This window comes from Rousettus aegyptiacus, unplaced genomic scaffold (assembly GCF_014176215.1).
Source record: "Rousettus aegyptiacus isolate mRouAeg1 unplaced genomic scaffold, mRouAeg1.p scaffold_m13_p_3, whole genome shotgun sequence".
In the NCBI taxonomy this organism is placed as follows: Eukaryota; Metazoa; Chordata; class Mammalia; order Chiroptera; family Pteropodidae; genus Rousettus; species Rousettus aegyptiacus.
In genome coordinates, this window is record NW_023416306.1 from 97,568,804 (window position 1) to 97,578,140 (window position 9,337).

General features: G+C 40.9%; 1 long non-coding RNA gene and 1 other non-coding gene across 2 annotated transcripts; both read right to left on the reverse strand.

Annotated features, from left to right (window-relative positions):
- Positions 1 to 512: 512 nt before the first annotated feature.
- Positions 513 to 631, reverse strand: LOC118600843. Its single transcript, XR_004950125.1, has one exon. It is a non-coding gene; the product is annotated as a 5S ribosomal RNA (ribosomal RNA).
- Positions 632 to 6,781: 6,150 nt separating this feature from the next.
- Positions 6,782 to 9,224, reverse strand: LOC118600348. Its single transcript, XR_004949927.1, has 4 exons — positions 9,099 to 9,224; positions 8,557 to 8,614; positions 8,165 to 8,319; positions 6,782 to 6,891 (listed from the first exon to the last, which is right to left on the reverse strand). It is a non-coding gene; the product is annotated as an uncharacterized LOC118600348 (long non-coding RNA).
- Between the last annotated feature and the right edge of the window lie 113 nt (positions 9,225 to 9,337).

A 9,337-nucleotide genomic window follows, 5' to 3' on the forward strand; every position in this document is an offset into this window, starting at 1 on the left:
AAGTTAAAGTTACTCTCAGGTCTGTGCAAGTGTGAAAGAAGACAGACAATACACATAGAATGGGCACGGCCATGCTCCAATAAAACTGTTTGGCCCACGGGCTATATGTACCAAGTTCTCAGGCTTTTGCATAGATGGCTCCAAGTATGAGATAACTCAGTAAATTGATTAAACATGTATTTGGAGAACCAGCAAAGAAAGAGCCCTAACAATGAGAAAATATTTTGGAATGAATTCGATTTTAGATATTTCCCAAAAAATGTTCAAGTAGTTGTCATCGGAGTGGGGATGGGAGTGAGGTTGGGAGGTGGGAGGATCAGAAATTTATTAACAATCTTTGCACTTGTTTTAAGCCTTGGTTGTTTTTATCTATTTTAAATTACCTGGGAGTTGGGGTGGGGGGGGGGGGCGTGGGTAATGGAGAGAAGGAGGGAGGATATCATTATCTTGCAGTATCTAAGGCCTCTAAAGTCTCAATGTGGCCCTGCTGGATCCTGGGTTTTTTTTTTTTTTGTCTACAGCACCTGATGTTCCAAGGTGGTCTCCCATCCAAGCACTAACCAGGCCCAACCCTGCTTAGCTTCCGAGATCAGGTGAGATCGGGCACATTCAGGGTGGTATGGCCGTAGATGGCTCCTGTTTTGTAACTCTTGGTCTCAGCAAGGTTTTTCCCACCAGTGACTTGATGGTGCCCTTCTAGCACTTGCCACATTCCGCTGTTGTATTTTTTTTTTTTACAGCACTTAATCACTACCTGAAATTACTGTGCTTATTTATGTGCCTGCTTGTTGGCTATCTGTCTCCCTTTTGCATGTAGGCCTCAGAAGCCCAGGAATTCTGTCTGCCTTATTTGTTTACCTCCGTATCCTGAATGTGGTACAGAGTCTGGCACATGGAAAACATGCAACAAGATACTGGTTGACTGACCGACTCAATGAACGAATGCTTAACTAAAGAGTACAAGAACTCAAAAGCCAACAGTGTTTCAAGAATGAGATCTGATCCAAAGTGAAATTCTCTGCTTGTCCCACACATAGCTTTAAAAGTGACTCAGAATCTGGCTTGGATAACTAGCGAATGGAATAAATAAATTTAGGCAAAAGCAAATATGTCAACAGAAGAATCTGAACCAAATCAGATTTGGTAGAACATTTTACTACTATGTCATGGGAAGACTTTTCAGCTCTTTATCTTTTAACGATTTGGTCTGTTTTTCTAAAATGTTTATTTTTTTTCTTTCTACTTTTCAGATTTTCATTAACTTTTGGCTTAGTCTCTAGGGAAACATAATTTAAACATCCAACAATTAAGAATTTATTGAAATAAATCTGACTTTCTTGATTTCTGCGCATAAAGATAGAAACACAGCTAAGTATACAGCACATTTGTTCAGTGTATAGTGAACATATTATTTGCGTCAGTCACTGTGCTGGGTGCTGGAAATACTATAGTGAACACATGCCTGCCCTCAGACTTTGGGAAAAGTAGACATAAAACAGACTCATTTATATGAACAAATAAGCCAAGTTTTGATAGGTACCATCAGGGAAGTAGACAAAAAGCTGAGGTGGGCAATGCCTACTTTTGATAGCATGACGAGGAGGGCTTTTTTGAAGAAATAACATGTAGGAAATGACTAGAAGAAGCTACGTTATAGGGAAAAGTGTATTCCAAGGGGAAGATACTATATGCAGCATCACTGACGTAGGAAAGAGCTCGGTTGTTTCAAGCACCGAAAGAAAAGCAGAGTGACTGGATCACAGTGAATGAAGAAGACGAGGCTCCATGCGCCACGTTAATGAGTTCGAATTTTATTTTAAGTGCAGCAGTTTTACAAAGGAGAGTGACACCATCTTATCTGTGCCTAAGGAAGGTTGCTCTGCCTTCTGCGTAGAGAATGGACTGACGTGGGACAAGTGTAAAAGTAGGGAGACTTGAGAGAAGACCATCGTTATGTGGCGCAAGGGAGATGATGGTGGTCTGGACTGGTGGTGGCAGTGGAGATAGGGAGGAGTGGCTACAGTTACAACTGGCAGTAGAATTGAGAGGAGTTCTGGGTGAATTTGATGTAGGAACCGCTGAGAGTACATAGGCATAACAGCCAGTGTCCCGTTGGGAAAATAGAAATCATTCTAAGTATTTCAAACAGAAGGAATTTAACCTAAGGAAATTAGAATGTTAGAATGTTTTTGATGACTAGTATTTACAAAAATGTCGGGAAGGTTGGAGAAACAAAGAGGGGAAGGCGTGGTAACCTAGAGGTGAGCAACTGCAGGAAGTCAGGAACACTCGTGAGGCTGGGGAGATAAAAAGCAGTGGTAATGTACCTGGCAACCGACGCTGTGTGAAGCTGCTGATGCTGCTGCAACTGCCCAATGCCCCAGTCGCTGATGCTGTTGCTATTCCCTGCCACAGCTACTGCCAGAAGCTTTTTTTTTTTTTACAGGGGGTCTCCCTCGTTTCATCCAGTTTCCCACCAGTGCTTCCCACTGGCAGCATTTAACTCGGCCAGCTGGCAAGGGAGTCTGGGAAAGGCAAGTCACAGGATTCCAGCCACATCCAACAAAGCAGTGCACAGAATAGTGGGAATGGTACTTAGCGCCAACAAGCCGATGAATCCCATAATCTTGAAAAATATATATTTCTTTCTTTCTACAAAAGTAATATGTGCCTATTAGAGAAAAAATTAGAAAATACATACAAACAGAACATTAAATACTGCCGTATTCTCACTTCCAAGAAACAATCATCAATAACAGCTTGGGGTCTTTCTCTCTCAAAAATGGACCTTTACTCTGCATCAGTTTTGTAACCCATTGTACTAAATTTCTGCAATAAAACATTTTCTGGACATTTATTTTGTTCCAGCTAGCTCCCAGTGTTGAATATTTATGGTCTGCTAACATTTTCCTATTATAAATATAAAAAAGGAATTATTGCTTAAAAATGAATTTGCAATTTAAGAAAACAGTTTATAAAGAATACAATTATAACCTCCAGTTTGACTAGTATGAGATTATTTGCTTAGGTAGAAAGAGAAAACTAATTATTTTAAACGTAGGTAAAATGCCAGGTCTTTTCCTATCCTGTTCATTTCCTTTGTCAGGGAGAAGAAAACACTCTTTGTAGAATCTTAGAGTTGGAAACACACAGTCCAGAGGCGGAGAGGAGCTTTAGCCACCGGCTGCACCATAACCGTCCTGCTGCCCTGTCTCTCTCCATGAGCCAGACTTCTGATGAGAAAGCTGATCCTCTGATGTATGTAGAAGGGGTGACATGGAGACAAGGTGCCTTTAAGAGTAGACCTATTTATTATGGCCACAGGGGGACCGTTTCTTTGATGTTATGTTAGGATGGTTTTGACTACTAGTAGCTGAAAACTGTGACCTAAATTGGCTTTAAAAATGAAGAAAGGTATTATCTCACATAACTGGAAGTCCAGAGGTAGGACAGGATCCCAGAATAGTGAGATAAGCCGCTCAGTGATGTCATCAAGGTCCCAAGTCCTTTCAACACCCGGTCCCGCCTTTCTTAGTGTTGGCTTTATCCAGAGACTGGCTCCCTTCATGGTGACTAGATGGGTGCCAGAGGCCACAGAGCTGCCTGCTTCCTTTCTCCACATTCAGCAGGAAAGAAAATAGAGACCTCTCCCTTTGGTATAAATTCTTTTTTTCTGTTCGTGCAGACCAGTGGTTCTCAGTACTGCTGTACATTAAAATCACCAGAAGTGCTTTTTAAATTAGTTATTTATTGCTATTGTTTCATTTTTCTTTTGTGTGTGTGTTTATTTATTTACTAGTTTATTTCTTAACTGTTGATACCTAGGCTTTACATCTAGAAATATTAATTTATTAGTCTGGGTGGGGGGCTCAGCTGGAGGTAGTTTTTTGAAGCTCCCAAGTGATTATAGTGTTCAACCAAGGCAGGGAACCACTGGATTAGGCTGGTTTAGGTCATCTCCCCATTCCCAGACTAACAGTCACCAGGATAATGCCATGAACTGATTGGCCTAGAAAAGCAGATCTTAAAGTATGTCCCCCTCCCCCCACCAGCAGAAGCTGCTCTTGGGAAACTGTTAGAGATGCAAATTTATGGCCCCACCCAGACCTACTGGTTCAGATACTCTGGGGTCAGCAATTTGCTTTGCTTGCCAGGTGATTCTGATGGATGCTGAACTTTGAGACCCATTGCCTTAGATCAACCAAGCTCCTTCTCTGCAGCTAGGGAGGAGACAAATATGTGGACAAAAGTAGAGGTCTGTTGGGGGAGTAAACCCAGGCTTTGGAGCACTCCTGGCACCAGGCCAGAGAGGGGAGAGGGATCAGAACCTGAACCCGAGACCCCTGGCTATACAGAGAGGGCCTCCCATCCCAGTGGTGCCACCAAGGCTCAGCCACCACAGTGGGCTGTTAGGAAGGGAAGGACCATGTTCTGTCAGCATCCATTCCTTCCTACACTGGGGAAGCTCTCTGCAGGAGCTAAAGGGCTGAAAAGACTGACTTGGCACATACTTTCCTGAAAACATTATGAACTAACTTTAACCACCGTGCAATTTCACCAGGATACTGGAAAAGAAGAAGGCCATTAGGTAAAAACAAAGGAAATTTGAATGCAATAGGACATTAGTTAATAATGTATCAATATTTGTTCATAAATTGTGACATACGTACCATGCTAATGTCACATATCGATAAGGGAAACTCTGTATAAATCTTATGAACATCCCTGTAAATCAAAAACTATTTTGAAATAAAAAGCTTATTTTAAATAAGACACATTAAGATGTGAAATTCTAATGAATGGAAAAAACTTTGTAAAAGGCTTTATAAAATTGAGAATTAAAGGTTCTTTCAAATATTCCACATTAATATAAACCTGACATTGTGTTTTTATGATCAATGCCATGTTTTTGTCATGTTTTTAGCCATAGCAAATGCTTTTTAGATATTTTAAGTTTAAATAAGGGTTGAATTGGAAAATATTAATGAATATTCCTGACATTTTACACTTCCCAGAATCTGTACATGGCCAGACTTATCAGAGATCTAATGAGAGATGCCTAAACTTGTCTATATGCTTAGAAATAATTAAGAACCAATATAGAAAGTCACTTTCTTTGCTATCTATTTTAGATTTAGAAAGAAGGAAGATGGCTGGACTCCACAAGGAATGGGACATAATCAGATGCCTCTTTCTACAAAGTCATGCCCCTCTCAGTTCCCTGCTATGCCCAGTTCGTGGCAGAGGACTCACGCATAAATTCCCTTCAAGCGCTGTCCCGTTGTTTCACCAGCTCCCTTTAAATTAAATGCACTTGTGTCCTGAGGAGTGAGCCACGCAATCCAGCAGACCGAGGTGTGGTTCATTACCAATGACTACTTTCTATAGACTATACGTCATTGGAATGTGTGATTCCCGGAAACACTAGGCTGTGATTGGATTGGAAAAAAGAGTAAATCTTAATTTGTGTTTAGAAGACTCTTCTTAAGATAGTCAGCTAATTTATGGTAAGCTTTGCTTATCTCGCTTTCGCATCAACTATCGTTAAGTAAGGAAACTTAAAATTGTCATTGCAGGTGAGAGTGTTATAATGAAGAGAGAAGGAGAGAGAGAGAGAGAGAGAGAGAGAGAAAGTGAGTGAGAGAGAGAGAGAGTGTGTATACATTGCCACGCCAAGCCAGTGGCTCAAAATAATTTTTTTCCCCTGATCTTACCACATTGGATTGGAATCTTTCAGATTTTGTCCATCACTGTACTACTCTCTCATTATGTGATCTTGGACAAATTCCTTAGCCGCTCTATGCCTCTTTTTTATCATCTTCACAATGGGGAATAATACTAGTACCTATTGCTTGGCAATGCCATAAAAACGAATTGAAGTAATGTTTGTACGACTTTTAGCACTGTGCCTAGAATATGGTGTTACAAAGTATTTGTTTGATAAATTAATAAATAAGATGGCCCTTGCCCACACTGAAGTCATACAATGTAATGATAATCTGTTGATACGGCAAGGCGAAAACACAGAAAGACTACTCAGGGAGGCAGCCTCGAGTATGGCAGGACACTGAAGGGGCAGAAGAGATGTAGACAGTTTTCATGAGAAATAAAAAAGGCTATGATGGCTTTCTCCCATATTATTAGTGGGAATGTAAACTGGTGCAGCCTTTTGGAAAATAATCTGGCAGTTCCTCGAAAAGTTAAACATAGAATTACCTTATGACCTAGCAATTCCACTCCTAAGTAAATATTCAAGAGAATTGAAAGCAGGTACTCAATAACCACAAGGTGGAAACAACTCAAATGTCTATTAGCTTACGAATGAATAAACAAATGAAATCTATCCATGCAATGGAATATTACTCAGCCATACAAAGAAACAAAGTACTGATGCAAGATACAACCTGGATGAATCTGGGAAACATTTTACTAAATGAAATAAACCAGACACGAAAGGTCACATATCCTATGATCCTACTTATAGGGAATGGGTAAATCCATAGTGACTGAAAGCAGATTAGTGATTATCAGGGTTGGGGAATTAGGGAGTAACTGCTTAATTGGACAGGGTTTTCTCCTCAAGTGGTAAACATGTTTTGAGAGGCAGTGGTTGTACAACCGATTCAGTTTAAAAGGGTTAATTTTATGTTTTATCCCATAAAAATAAACATATATACAAAAATAAACTTTATACCATAAAAATAAACATATATACAAAAATAAACTTTATCCCATAAAAATAAACATATATACAAAAATAGGACAAGAGTGAATGCTCCCTTTATTCTAGTTGAGAAGACAGAGCGTTCCAGGTTTACTCTTCCACTCACCAGCGACCTTATGTGTGAAAGATACCAAATATCTAGCCCTCCTGAGCCCCGGTTTTCTCATCTGTAACAAAATGAATTTGGATTTTGTGATGACTAGGATCCCTTTCTGTTCAAATGCCAAAAATCTAACATCCTTCTTTTCTCCCTGTCTTATCTGCATAGTTGAAAATGACTTCATCTGTACTGCAGATATACACTGAAAGATGGTGTTGCAATTAAATTACGGGGAAATGAATTTGTTAATATGAAATGTATTTTAGTATTCATTATTACAATGACATAAATTAATGGACAAATAACAACAAATGCACTTGAACAATTAGCTTGGGGTTTGCCATTCCGATGCTCAGGCTCAGAGCCCGTTCACGGCTCCAGTCTGTCTGCACCCTCCATGTAATCACACACTGTGCTTTTTGCCAGTCACGGTATCTCAGGCTCCTCAGCCAAGTGCAGCGCTGGCAGCCCCAAGTTGATTGGGAAGCCCTTGATTGATTAATCGGTGTCCTTGCCAAGCAGGGATGGCAGCAAGGGATTGAATGCCCTTCTAAACTGCCCACACTTTGGAACCAAAGCAATCTAGCACAGCTTAAGGCTATTAGTCACCAGAATTTAGTCATGGACTATTATGCCGGTTACAACTAGACTAGTTAGAACTTTACTTTAAAATTATTGAAATATTATTTGAATAGTAAGCCAATTTTACCCAGTCTTGGGATTTAAAGTGTTGGGTCAACATATTCATTCTGAGAGGTGGGTATGTGATTTTCTGTATTTTACTCATCTCTGCATGAGTCTAGAGGAGCTGTGCAGGGTTGTCGAGGACAGGACACTGTGGACATTATTTATCCATAGGGTTGCCAGGATTCAGTGCCAAATAAATGGCACGTAACACACACATATCTCTTCTCCCTGTTACTTCAGATTTCTAGTCCTGTGTAATTGCCCTCCTAATTATTCCTAGGAGTGTCTACAAAGAACCTTCAGCTAGAAAATTTTCAGCTCGCTACCAAGGTTTATCTGTCATTTTTCCCTGTTTAAAATTCTGGCGCTCTTCAGAGACATCTACTTCTGAGGTTTACAACAGTCCCTAAAGCTGCAAAACCCAAAAGCCACTGCCTGTCTGGGCCTGCATTATTAGGCACTTCTAGCTGCTGGGCGTTGGAGGTCCAAGGATGTACTCTTAGCATCATTGTGAGAATTTAGACAGCTCCTTGAGACTGGCCAAGACAAGCCTTTACCCTAGTTTACCTCCTGCTCAAAGGTCATATCGATGGTGCCAATTAATTACCATTTCTTGGCAGAGAAACTCCTCTCAATATAATTAGAAGTTTTACCAAAGTTTCCCACTGATGGCTCCTCTTGAACATTCCTCTGTCTGCCGATTTCCATCCTGTGGCAGCGGCATCCCTCTCCTATTCTCCTTGTTCTTGGCCTGGACTTCGTTGCATTCCTCCCTTCATATTTCTTCCCTCAGATGCAGAGGGGAGGGCTATCGGACGGAGAATAAAAGTGAGAAAACTGTAGGGGTCGTGCACAAAATAAACGATAACCTGTAAAACCCGCACATTATTTCGATCAACTTAAAGAACCCGAGAACAAGCTAACGTAAAATTAAAAATATGGAAATGGCTTTACATGGAATTTATTAATCTTTTTTTCCCCTGATTTTGATCTGTGGTGTTCATTAGGAAAGAGAATTAAAAAACCCGTAAAGCAGTCAGCTTACCTTTGGACGACTAAAAAATCTTCTAGGCAATGTTCATCCCTCCCATGTAAGTGTACTCCTGGTAATAGAGAGATGTGAGTGAGACCTAGAATACAGTCTATCTTGGCTGTTCCATGAGCAAGCGATTAATTTTGAAGGCAGACTTTCGGAACATCATATTTTAGTAAGCTTGAAAGATAAGTGGATGAAAACAACCAGCAAAGAAAATACACAGTATTTTCAGGTTCAATCAGATATGACCCAACATTTCTTTATTGTGCACATACCCTTTCATTGAGCACAGAGGACCTTGAACACAGTAGGGGTGAGGGAAATGTTTGCTAATTTTAGTTAAAACTGGATTCCTCCCAGTCAGGTGGCTTGAACCTTATGACGTGTGTCAAACAGGGAGGAAAAGGGAATAAGGAAAGGCACCAGGAAAAGCTAGAACGAGATCAATGTTTAATACAAATAACTTATTCCTTGGTTTATTACTTTGTTCAAAGCCTGTGAGGTGACCAGCCCAGAATGTGGCAGTAAACTATGCTGTTGATTCCACTTACATTTTCAGAGTTGGGATGCAGGTTTTCAAGTTTGTTCTGAGATTTTATGCAAAACATATGCAAATCGTAGCGTTCTGAAACCAGTCCTTCTCCCGCCCCTCCCCTAGTGAGAAACTAAGGAGCCTGGCGCGCCGCCCGCAGGGCTCCTTCGTGGAGCTGCGGACCCGGCAGGGGTGTCGGGCCGGGGAGAAGGGCTGTCTTGGAGGCGGTCCCAGGGCGGAGCCTGGGCGGGGCCCGTG